General features: G+C 40.7%; 1 protein-coding gene and 1 long non-coding RNA gene across 6 annotated transcripts in view; one reads left to right on the top strand and one right to left on the bottom strand.

Annotated features, from left to right (window-relative positions):
- LOC132384706 (uncharacterized) overlaps nt 1-12,297 on the bottom strand; it is a 40,094-nt gene extending 27,797 nt beyond the window's left edge. For all 3 annotated transcript variants that reach the window (XR_009508992.1, XR_009508993.1, XR_009508994.1), the window contains exons 1-2: nt 12,227-12,297; nt 7,176-7,292 (exon numbers count right to left, since the gene is read on the bottom strand). This is a non-coding gene — a long non-coding RNA (uncharacterized LOC132384706). The remainder of the gene's footprint in view (nt 1-7,175; nt 7,293-12,226) is intronic.
- A 140-nt stretch (nt 12,298-12,437) lies between these two features.
- Nucleotides 12,438-13,142, top strand: part of LOC132384700 (vitamin D3 receptor-like) — a 211,624-nt gene continuing 210,919 nt past the window's right edge. For all 3 annotated transcript variants that reach the window (XM_059956074.1, XM_059956072.1, XM_059956073.1), the window contains exon 1: nt 12,438-12,731. The gene's annotated coding sequence lies outside the window, so the exon portion shown is untranslated. The remainder of the gene's footprint in view (nt 12,732-13,142) is intronic.

Genomic DNA, 13,142 nt, shown 5'->3' with positions numbered 1-13,142 from the left:
GCCTCTCTACTCTCAGTCCTGATGCACGATTTCAACCCAAAATGTTGACAGTTTCTTTCCTCCCGCAGTTGCTGCTCAACCTGCCAAGTTCCTCCAGAGCATTGTTTGTTGCTTCAGATTTCAGCATCTGCATTCTCCTGTAATGCCCTTCATTGTGTCACATGGACACAATGAAGATTCAGAACGGATTTAGCAATTCAAAACTGGGCATCCATGAAGTGCTGTATGTTATTGTTACCCTAATCTTTAACACCAAGAGCTGGTATATTCCAAGCCAATCAACCATCTCCTGGTTCACTGAGGAGTGCAAAAGAGTATTCCAGGAGCAACACCAAAATGCACCTAAAATGAGGCACCAACCTGGCGAACCCACAATATAGAATTATATTTGTGTTAAGCAGTAAAAGGCAAATTCCCACAAGGGCAGGAATGCCTGCTGGATGTTCCAGGGTTTAGATGTTACAAAAGGGACAGGGAGGTGAGTACAAGAGGTGGACAAATAGTATAACAGCTGCAGAAAGGAAGGTTGACGTGGAGGGATTATTTACAGATTCGGTTTTGGTGGAGGTCAGAAACAGGAAGGGAACAATCACTCTATTGGGAGCATTCTTTAGACATCCCCCCACCACCAATAGCAACAGACGCACTAAGGAGCAGATCATGAGGCAGATTTTGGAAAGGTGCAAAAATACAGTGTTATTGTCATGGATGATTTAAACTTCCCTAACATTGATTGGCACCTCCTTAGTGCAAAAGATTTAGATGGGGCAGAATTTGTTAGGTGTGTCCAGGAAAGATTCCTGACACAATATATAGACAGGTCGACGAGAGGAGAGGCCATTCTGGATCCGGTGCTAGGCAATGAACCAGGTCAGGTGTCAGATCTCTCAGTAAGTGAGCATTTCAGAGGCAGTGATCACAGCTCCGTGACCTTTACCTTTACCAAAATTCCCCAGTGTCCTTTAGGGGGAAAAAAAACCTGCTTTCTTACCTTGGCTCCATTTGAGTTCAGATTAACACTAATCAGCTCTGAAAAGTCTCTGAAATGGCCCAGCAAGCCACTCAGTTCAAAGGAAATTAGGGATGGGCATTAAACTCTGTTTCAACCCATGAAGGTTGAATGATTGCCTTGGGCATCAATATTACATTTCTTCAGTATGGCAGCAAATGCCCAAGGAAAAAAAAGCTTCAAAGAAATCAATTGAAATGCTCTTGACAGGCTATTGTTAAACTTCACACAAAAAAGATGATTGTGGTTGTTGAAGGTCAATCATCCTGCCAGCAGATCACAGCTTTATCAATAGCCTCCCTTCCACCAGAAGATCAGAAGTGAAGACGTTCATCAACAATTGCACACAGGTCAGTATGAAGAAGTTTGTGCTCACCTGCAGTGAGATCGAGACAATATTTGGCTTGATCTGAGATATGACCATTCACACTACGCATATGCCAGACAATGACAATGAGTCTAAACACTTACCTTCAAAATTTAATGGTATAACCACTGCAAAATCCATCACTAGGAATGTCCTGAGGATCACTATTGACTAGAAAACTCAGCTGAACAAGCTTGACATCACCCAGAACAAAGCAATCTACTTGATCAGCACTCCATTAACTACCCAAAACATTTATTGTCTCCATCACTGGTGCACTAACATTTACACAATACATGGCAGTTACTCAGCCATGCTATTCCTACAGCATCTCCCATGACTTCTACTCTCTACAGGACAAGGCCAACAAGCACACTGAAATAAAATACTACTATCTGTCCAATGTGACATGAAAATATATCTCTGCTCCTTCATTGTCCTTGGATCTCAATCCTGAAACACCCTACCTAACAGCATTAAGCTACATCACCACAAAGGCTATATCTGTTTTTCTTCTTCTTTTATGCTAATGGAAGCTCACTCCTATTAGGAAGGTGCATTACTGCCATGTACTGTAATGGAGTATGACAGGAGTCATGATGGGGATCAGATCCTGCCTCCCAACCCTGTCTTAATTTTAAAAATTCACCAGGGCTCTACGTGACTTAACCCTCCCTGCCAGAATATCCTGCAAACTAGGCACCCCAGATCTACCCAATAATTGACTAAACAGCTTCCTATGTTTCAATAAGATATACAGAAGCAGAATTAGGCCATTTGGCCCATCAGGTCCACTCCACCATTTCATCATGGCTGATCCATTTTCCCTTTCAGCCCCAGTCTCCTGCCCGTCATGCTCTGACTAATCAAGGAACTATCAACCTCTACCTTAAATATGCCCGATGACTTGGCCTCCACAACTGCCTGTGAAAACAAATTCCACAGACTCACAACTCTTTGGCTAAATAAATTCCTCCACATCTCCATTCTAAAAGAATGCCCCTCTACTCTGAGGTTGTGTCCTCTGGTCTTAGACTCTCCCACCATATGAAACATCTTCTCCACATCCACTCTATCAAGGCCTTTCACCATTTGATAGGTTTCAATGAAGGCCTTCTGAAAATCCAAGTCCACAACATCTACAGATTCTCTTTTGTCTATCTTGCTTGTTATTTCTTCAAAGAATTCCAACAGATTTGTCAGGCAAAATCTCCCCTTAAGGAAACCATGCTGACTGCAGCCGATTTTTAATGTTTGCTTCCAAGTGCCCCAAAACCACCTCTTTCAGAACCTTGGGGTGTATACCATCTAGTCCAGGTGACTTCAGCCTTTCAATTTCCCAAGAACTTTCTCCCTACTAATAGCAATTTAACTCACTTCTGCTCCCTGACAATCAAACTTCCGGCAGACCACTGGTGTCTTCCACAGTGAAGACTGATGTAAAATACGTATTCAGTTCGTCTGCCATCTCCTTGTCCCCCATTACCACCTTTGAAGAAACTTCTGGCATCCTCTTTAATAGTATTGGCTAGATTACCTTTGCACTACTTACTTTAATTGATTTACTTTTTTCTTCTTTCTTTATTATCATGTACTTCATTATCATCTTCTTCATTGTACTGCTGCTGCTTAGTTATCAAATTTCATGACATATGCCGATGATAATAAACCTGATTCTGATTCTCTGATGGATTCTGGACTGGACTCTGTGTGTCTCCCTACTGGGCCACTGTCTCAACCCTTCTGTGTCACAGCAATTGATGGATGTCCCTTGGTGTCTAGGATTGGTCAGAGCCTGTGTACATGAGCATCAGAAAGCACCATGAGTCCATCCAATTCCTCCTCGTCAACTGGCCCAGCACTCCTCTCATCTTGGGTTATCCCTGGCTCATCACTCATGACCCCACTTCACCTGGTCATCCAATTCACTGCTGAGTTGGCGACCCATCTGTTGGACTACCTGCCTACAACCTTGGTTGACTTCACCCTGCAAATCCGTGGAGACAGAAGGAACCATCAACCTCACCATACTCCCACAGGAATATCACAACTAGATCTATGGAGCAACCTGATCTGCATCTGCCAAGGGAATGAATGGAAGGCACCATTCATAACATCCATAGGCTACTACGACCCCAACTATTCTCCCTCAAACAGCGACAGCGCTTCTTATGTTTCCACAACTTTTACCGCCATTTCATCGGGAACTACAGAGAAATTGCCGCTCCTCTCACCTCCCTTTCCAAATCACCTATCTCACAGATAACCTGGTCTTCTACTGCATACACACTTTTGAATAGCTCAAGTGATGCTTCATCACCACTTCCATTCTATGCCACCTGAACCCCTCTGGGCCTTTCCTGGTAAAAGTTGATGCACCTGACGTGGGCACCGGATCATCCTCTCCCAGCAAGGACCAGATGGGAAGACACACCCTTTTTTGTGTAAGTTCAACTCTACACAGGGCCATTATGCAGTATGAGTCAGGGAGCTACTCACCATTAAATGGGCCTTAGAGGAATGGCTGATGGGAAACACCAAGTCCTTCCTGATCTGGATTGACCACCAGAACCTCATATCCATACAACAGACCCACCAACTCAACCCACGTCAGCCTTGCTGGGCCCTCTTCTTCAAGCAATTCAACTTCACCATCTCCTACTGAGCTGGCTCCAAGAACACTAAGGTGGACACCCTGTCATAACAGTTCAACACAGCCAAAATGGAGATCGACCCTCAGCCCATCATTCCATCCTCGCAGATAACTTGTCCCGATCATCAGGGATCTTGAGAATCAGATCTGCCAGCCGTTCAGCAAGAGCCTGTTCCAACCAACACACCTGACAACCATAGGTGGTCGTGCACTCTGAAACACTCCAGTGGGTCCACTCCTCATCCCTCTCCAGCCATCAGAAGCATGATGGACTCTGGATTTTCTGCAATGCTGGTTCTGGTAACCCACTATGATCACAGCTGTTCGTCAGTTTGTTGCTGCCCGCCCTCAACGTGCCCAGTCCAACTCCTCCACCAGTGGTTCTCTGGAGTATCTTGGTCCCCATCGGATCCTCAACACACATGGTCCCACATTGCCATGGATTTCATCACTGATTTGCCATCTTCTGAAGGGGCCATGGTGATCATGGCAGCACTGGACTGGTTCTCCAAAGTGGCCCAATTCATTGCCCTCTCCAAACTTACAGCAGCCACTGAGATGATGGACCTGGTTCTCCACCATGTAGTTCACCTCCATGGCTTCCCTCAGGGTATTGTGTTGGATTGGAGCCGATAATTCATATCCCGCTTCTGACAAGCCTTCTGCTCCCTCCTCTGCACCTCAGTGAGTTTGTACTATCATCTCCAGACCAATGGATAGTCAGAAAGAGCCAATCAGCAAGTGGAGAAGTTTCCATGTTGCAATCTACCTTTCATGTGTCCTGCCTCAAGCCTGTTGTCCATGGATTACTCAACCCACCTGATCCTGCACCTCCAGAACCTAGCATGGTAGTTCCGTGTACACAGTCCACTGGTTGATGGATTCACATTGTTGTGGATGGGGTGTGCAGTACCTGGTGGACTGGGAAGGGAGGTGAGGTCTTTGTGCCATCCAATTTAATCTTGGATACATAACTCATCAAGGAGTTCCACCAGACCCACCTGGATCATCGTGGGCTGTCAGGTGCTGGCCATAGGAGGGGACATGTTCCAGGCTCCACCCAGCTAACAGGAGTCATCTGCCACTTGTTTCCAACTCATCACCTGCAGCCTGTTTAAGTCCAGCTCTCATCCACAGTCCTTGTTCACCCATCAAACCAGCCATCTTCAACCAGTTGCTCCAAGCCTTAAACTACCTTGTGCCTATGAAGTTCTTTATCTGTTCCCTCTCATTTTCTGGCCCCTCATGGCTTGTTATTTTGCATCACACACAAAATGCTAGAGCAACTCAGCAGGTCAGGCAGCATCTATGGAAATGAATAAACAGTCAATGTTTCGAGCTGAGATCCTTCTTCAGGAGACCCTTTTGCAGCTGATTATTAAAGTTATCACTCACTGATGAATCGTCTCTGCTGCTCTGCTTTTGGGTCAAGCCTCCTCTGCATTTTCGGTCAGCAAGGATATAAGAATAATAACAATATTGGCAAACAACGATGTAGGGCGACAATGAAAAATATTTCAAACTGTATACAACAGAGCTTACAAAAAAAACTGCAAAATAAAAGTATGAACTATGTACAAATTAAATATAACTATAGAAAAATCATGACTGAGAATCCAATACGGATAAGGAAATTCTGAAGGTAAGGACTACGACATACTTGAAGTACAAAAGTGTAACAACGAAAATAAAAAAAGATTAGTAGATGTTAAAAAAGGAACAAATAAATTATTTACTAACATAAATCAATGTAGTGAAAAAAATCTAAGGGCACATAAATGGAATAGTCCAGATTCTAAAAAAGGAGCCAATAATGAGATATCTGTATCTGAAATAAATAAATAGAGAGCTATTACATGAGCACTTGGTTGCATGGATTGTAGGTGTGCATTTGAAAAGAATGAAGGTAAAATGTAAAAAAGACACTATTGCACATATTAAACAATCTGTTAGAAGAGGGTGTGGTGTCAAATAACTGATAAATGACTAACGTTATACCTATACAGTACTGTGCAAAAGTCTTAAGACACCCCAGCTATTTATATGTGCTTCGAACTTTACTCAGTAATAATTTTATCTATTGCACTGTACTGCTGCTGCAAAACAAAACAAATAAATTTCATGACATATGTGAGTGATTCTGATAAGAGTCTCAGTTGTGGACTGAGAGTGGGAAGGGGGCAGTGAGAAGGGAATCATGGTTGGGAAAAGGGGAAGGGAGAGGGGAGGAAGTGGGAAGCACCAGAGAGGCAATCTGTAATGATCAATAAACCAATTGTTTGGAATCAAATGACCTTGCTTGGTGTCTCGAGGTTGGGTGTGTCTGCACCCACGCCAACCCTTGCTCCTAGCACCCCTCTCTGGCATCTGTTCCACACCCCTTCCGTGGCACTCCACTCTCGCCATTCCCAACATCCTTTGCTCCCGCCAGATTTACAAGCTCACTCTCCGTGGACAATTACAGTACTGTGCAAAAGCCTTAGGCACCCTAGCTATATATATGCACCTGAGACTTTTGAACAGTACTGTATTTAAGAAGGAAACAGAACATATCGAGGAACTATAGACCAGTCAACTTCTTTTAAGTGATAGAAAGAGTATGGAATCTGCATTAAAGTAGAAATCCACTGAGAAACTAAAAATATATTGATTTATATACATGGATTTTGAAATACAAAATCTTGATTGTCTAATCTCACTGAATTCTTTAATGAGGTAGTACAAAAGAGTAAGTAAGGCAATAGATGTAATATATGTAATTTTCAAAAGGTCTTCAGTGGGGTGCCGCATATTAATCAATAAATAAAATCAGAGCATGCAGAGTCCAGAGATGTTGCAGAATGCATGGCTAGCTGACCACAAGAGAGAAAGCAGAATTAATGGGTAGCTATTCAGAATGATAGCAGGTGGAAACTGGGATCCCATAGGATCAATGCTGACACTTTTACTTATTACAATTTATATTAACAACTTATTCTTTAGAATAAAATTTAAAATTTATCATATTTGTAGAAAATCTACATTGAAAGAAACAGCTACCACTGAGAAGAAAGCAAATTTAATAATTACAAGACATTAGGGCTGATTTTGTGATCAGCATTGAGCATTATCAGCTTACATAAACTGCTAAAGAATTCCAAACGTACCTTAGACACACATCCCAGCAGGAGGAAGCAGGATTCTTCATAGTGAAGCCCTGTGCATCAAAATAACCTTTCACATCATACAAGGCAGGATGTGGGACAGCCAAAACAAATCTTGCCCTCAAAGTAAATAGAAATGTCAAACTGTGAAAAACCACTCTACTTTCTGAGACATTCAATAATATCAAAGACATTTAAAATTGAAAGCAAAAACAACTTAAAAACAGCTAATGATAAAATGTTAATGAAATTAAATTTAATTAGAAATTTTTAAAAGTTTTGAGTTTTTTTAAACTTAACTAAAAATCGTTTACATTACCAAACTCCCCACTGTTACTCTCTTCCATTCAAACAAAGAAGAGAGGCCCTTTGCACTTTCTCGGAACTGATAGAGAGTTTTATGAGAAGTGCAAACATTTAACTGTGGGGCTTTTAACTTTGGACTTCATAAAAAGTTCAATATTAGAGTGCAACATGTTGACCAGCTGCAAATGTTTACAGAATTCTTAGAATTTCTATATTTATTTGAGCAACAATGGATATCAAAACTTTGCATTCAGTTACTCGGGGTAATGGTGAAGAAAACAAACATCTTCACAACCATCATCCTGCAAAATTTGAGCTAGTAACAAATGTACAAAATGGGCAAAAAATAGCAAAATAATTTCAATGTTAAAACATGCAAGGTAATTCATTTTTGTAAAATGAATAAGGAGATCACATATCATTTGTAAAATAAGAATCTAATTGCGGGCTGAGAAGAGAGGACAAATACACGAGTCACAGTAAGTTACAAAGTAGATCAATCTGGCCATAACAATCATGAATCAAACACTGTAGTTTATTTTCAGAGAGATAAAACTAAAATGCAGAGAAATTGTGATGAACTTGTATCTGCCCTTAGTTAGACCACACACTTGAAGTACATTTTTAACTAGTTCAATGCATTTTCAGTATATTGAAAGTCTAATGCCACCTGAAGGTTCGGTACTAATATTCTTAGACATGCAGCACGGTAACTGGCCCTTCCAGCTCAACCAGCCTGTGGTGCCCAATTATACCCATGTAACCAACTAACCTGTATTTCTTTGGAATTTGGGGGGAAACCCACGCAGTCAAGGGAGAGCATGCAAACTCCTTATAGGCAGCAGCAGATATCTAATTCCATTCCATGTACTGCATGTTCATAACACATATTTTTCCACCCAATATCCAACACTTCATATTTTAGTGCACTAAAGTGATTTTCCCATCTGCCTTTCCAGTTGGTCATCCAAGCTTTTCTGCAATTTAGTGCACTGTATGTCCTTTGATAATCTTAGATGCAAAGTTTGCTATTTGATTTCTGCATTCCTATACATCAGAAACACTGAATGGAAGTAGTGATTTCCATAGGATACAATTCAGCACCTTCTTTAATCTTTCATAGATGTTTTCATCGACCTCTGTTTATTTATGAACCATGTTAACATTGTTGACCTTTCTGTTCCATCCTGTTTATATCCTTTAGTTCATTGAAGTCTATCATATTTAACTTTTTGAAATATTGTCTTAAAGTTGCACAAGTAAGAATAGAATTGTTTAAGTAGGAGGGTAGATCTCAACAGAGTATGAATTGCAATACATGTTGCTGTGCTCTCACAGATCTCACTGAGATATACAAAAGTCTGAGATGGTTTGAAAGGGTATTTGCTAGGAGACCGTTGTCTCTCACTGGCAAGTCAAGAACTAGGGAGCATAGTCTCAGCATAAGGGGTCGGCATTTAGGACTGAGATTTGGCAAACTGATTTGAAACAGAGGACTGTGAATCGGTGGGATTCTCTAAACCAGAGGGCTGAAGAAATCAAATGCTTATTATAGACAATAATATTATTGAAGATACTTATTATAGAGTATAAGTATATTCAAGCTTGAAGTCTGTAGTTTTTTGGGCATTAAGGAAGTCTATGGATATGAGATCTGGTAGGGAATTGAACCTATGGTACAAGATAAGACATCATCTTATTGAATGGTAGAGCAGATCCAGGAGACAAAAGTGGTCTATTCTTGATCCCAATTCATAATTTGCACAGAATATCATATTGGACAGTACCACATTTTGGGGGAACATAACAGAAACAAAATCATTATGCTAGTTACTCTGCATTTCCTAATTATCCCATATAAATACATTCGACAGACAAAAATACTGAAAACATTGGTTGGTCAGTATTTGAAAGAAAAAAAGATTAATATTTCTGAGTAGTAATCTTGCTTCTGCAGATTCTTCATAGCAGCCCTGAATAACATTTGAAAACTCATAAACACAGTGTCAATGTCACAGATAAGTTCTCTATAAAAGTATAATTCCACACCCCATTTCAGAGTCCTTTAAGTTTCAGTAAGACCTATAAGAAAATTTATTATCAAAATATGTATATATTACCTTATACTAACTTGAGATTCATTTTCTTTGGGTGTTTACAGGAAAAAACGAAATACAATAGAATTTTCTGAACAATCATGCATTAACAAAAACTGACAAACAATGTGCAAATAAAATTATGCTGAGAATATGAGTTGTAAAGAGTCCTTGAAAGTGAGTCTGTAGACCATAAAATCAGTTCAGCATGGAGTTGCAGATTGAAATTTGGCCATATTTTATCTTCCTAAGCAGGCAATTCCTTATTTAGGTTAATAAAGAGGCACCTTCAGAAATGTCTTTTGGAAGTTTAATATGAATGATTTTAAATTATCCTAAAAAAATAGTAAAAAGGCTAGGTTATAATAGTAAATGAATATACACCCTCAACTCTTCTGAAGCTCCCGGGTTTGATCACCAGTACATGTTGAGTTCAAAGTAGATGTAGATGTATTATCAAAGTACATATATGTCACCAAATACAACCCTTTGATTCATTTTCATATGGGAATACAGTACTCAATAAATCCAATAACAATAATAGAATCAGCATATAGCAGGGAGATTGAAAATCTGGCTGAGTATTACCTCAACAACAAACTCTCTCTCAATGTCAGCAAGTTAGTTGATGAAGCAGTAGAGTCAGTATCTCAAGAGTACGTTTACCAGACTTACAATTCAAAATTTCATTTTCATTCTGGGAAGTGCATGTATGAGAATAACAGGTGAGAAGAGGATCAGGGTCTGCTGGGATCTTCCTGTAGGCTGTTGATATTTATTGTTAGTTAGGTTCATACCCAAAAAATACTTTCTTAGGCTGAAGGTCAGTGGGCACAGATGAAACCATAGCCAGCAAAGAAACCTACAGTTGCATGGTGCCTTGGTGACTAAAATTGGCACACTTAATTAATGCCTCAATTTTAAAATTGTCCTGTTTTCAAATCTGTCTGTGATTTTGCCCCTTTCCAATTGCAGTATTTTCCCCAGTCCTACAACCTTAACTCATCTAGTGTTACCTGCACAATATAGTTAAGTCTTCTTGATCATGCCTGAATTTATAGGTAGATGTAGGTGTCTTCAGCTGTTATTTCCCATTAGTTGTTCCCTTCAGCCTATTCTTCTCATGTTCCCATCAACTCCCTCCAGATTCTACCACTCACCTACACACAAGTGGCAATTTGGTGGCCAACTAACCCATCAACCCACATGCCTTTGGGAGGAAGTTGGAACAACCAGGGAAAACCCAAACAGTCATGGGGAGAACACACAAACTCCATAAGAACAACACTAGAGGTCAGAATTGAACCCAGGTCACTGGAGCTGTGAAGGTCCCAAGGATGTTTGATATGTGAGAAAAGTTACATCGCCAGCAGTTTAGTTGCTTTTCCTGTCCTTCACAGGCTGAGATCATCCTAAAGCACTGGAAGTCAATTTAAGTAGTCAAGATAATCCTTGGGTACAGGAGATGAAAAAAATTGAGGATGAGTGAGGGTATTTTCAATCATGAGTTTAGCAATATTCAAATGTCCTAACACAAATTACTGCAGAACTCCCTTTCAAAACTCTCAGCTTTAAGAGGCTCCTTAACACCTCGCTCTTTGACTAAGTATTTGAGCACCTGTCCTACTTCCTCTAATTCATTCAGTGTCAAATTTTGTTTGATAACCCTCAAATGAGGAACCCAGAGGTGGTTGCGATGCTATATAAATACAAGTTGTTTTTTGATAATGCTGAGGTATGTCATGTAGACCAACTGTGAAAAACACAAAAAATGTACGATTCAAAAACGAAAATCATCTCTCTAAATAGTTTATAAGCGGTACCATCTGTGTACAACTTGCTACGTTTGGATTGAGACCAGTCATTTTAGATATGTATTTTTGTACATATTTTAAAAAGCGGCTATTGAAAAAGTGTCAACTTCAGTGTAGTAAATCTCACTGTAGTTTATAAAGTGAGTTAGCCAGCTGTATGATTTTAACCAAATTGTCTTTTTTAAAGCTAAGGGTATCAGAAATTTAAAAAGAAATCAGCAAGAGCAACCCGAAACATCGAATTTCGTTTTTTCCATAATGCATAAATATTACTCTCGTTATACTTAAGACGTGTTTTAATCATATTGGCGAAGGAAGAACCATCTGTAATTGTCTTCTTTTGTAATGCTATCGTACTCCTGAGTTTAATGTTATGCTCGGCCAAACGTGCGCCAGAACACCGAGGCTTGTTGTTTGCAGCATACTCTTTAGGAACAGCAACAGCATATTTATAAACAGTTTGTGACTGGTTTTTAGGGTGGGCGTAGATTTTGTTACAGGGGGCAGGAGGTGGGGCTGCCTGTACGCCGCTTTTCTTGGAAGTTCTATTTTGCCCTTGCTGGGTCATCTGTCACTACAGTTTTGAGGGACTGACGTCGAGTTGGTAACCTGGTGTGGGAGAATTCGCCCGACGCTCGCAAACATTCGTCTCGTTAAACTGGAACTACAGCTCCCAGCGTGCAGCGTAGCAACAGCATCTAATCGTTTGTAAACTGAAACTTACACCAAAATACCAAGAAATTACATTCAAAGATGGAAAGATGTACTATATGACACAAATATAGAGTATCAATAAGCTTTCCACTATCAAACATCACCGACTTGACCAAGTGTTTACTTTTTCTGGCTGCTCCCTCCTCGTGACGCACAAACACGCCCCTTTCCGTGAGATCACGTGGACAACTGGCGTGGTTCTTTTGATTGACATAGCGAAAGACCAATAAAAAGTGCCAATTCCTTAATTCGTATTTCTATTGGACACACTCCGTTAGAATTCGCTAATAAAAAAGGTGAAGGGTGGGTTCTGTCTTACGGATTCTGAAGTACAGTGGAGTGGCGGAAAAAGAGATCGAAGGAAAGGAGTTAGAGAGACTTGGCACGGAGAGCAAGGAGCAATCAGACTTCAGATACTGGTACAGGTAGTGAGACAGTCAGGGGTGAATAGTTATTCCGAACCACAGCCACTCCCTCCTTGACAGCGTGAAGTAAGTGTTCTCGGTCCGAGTGAACAGTGACGGTGACAGCGGCTATCATTTGTGCTGAGAGTCTGACACTGCAACACACGCGCCAGGAGACGAAGAACAAGGTCATGTGTACAGGGCCTGTCCACGGCAACAACTGAGGTAAGTACCTAGGTCCATCGTGGTAGGGTTAGGTTTGGGGATGGCTCAGAGGAAGAATAGGAACAGGGAAATACAGGCTGCGAAAGGGAGCATTCAGCAGAATGAGTACAGAAGGAAGCTGCATGTTTGGGGAGCGTTGGAAGGTTAACCGAGAAAGATTGGAACTATGGTGGTAATGTAGGAAGAGTAATTTTCATCTGTAGTTACAATTTTCATCTGATAACTGTGTACTTTAGATTGTCTCGGTTTGAAAGTAATTGCTTTTTACAAATTCTCCATTGCGCAGCGGAATGATTACATTTTTAAAATATTCTGCCTCCTAGCCAAGTGTTAACAGGTGAGCACCTAGCCTTGTCATTTCTAGTGTTATAATAGCTTGCGTTGAAGTATTTGTACTTGAGCCAACGTAAT

Source organism: Hypanus sabinus, chromosome X1 (assembly GCF_030144855.1).
Source record: "Hypanus sabinus isolate sHypSab1 chromosome X1, sHypSab1.hap1, whole genome shotgun sequence".
Taxonomy (NCBI): domain Eukaryota; kingdom Metazoa; phylum Chordata; class Chondrichthyes; order Myliobatiformes; family Dasyatidae; genus Hypanus; species Hypanus sabinus.
This window is presented reverse-complemented; position numbering and strand designations above follow the sequence as displayed.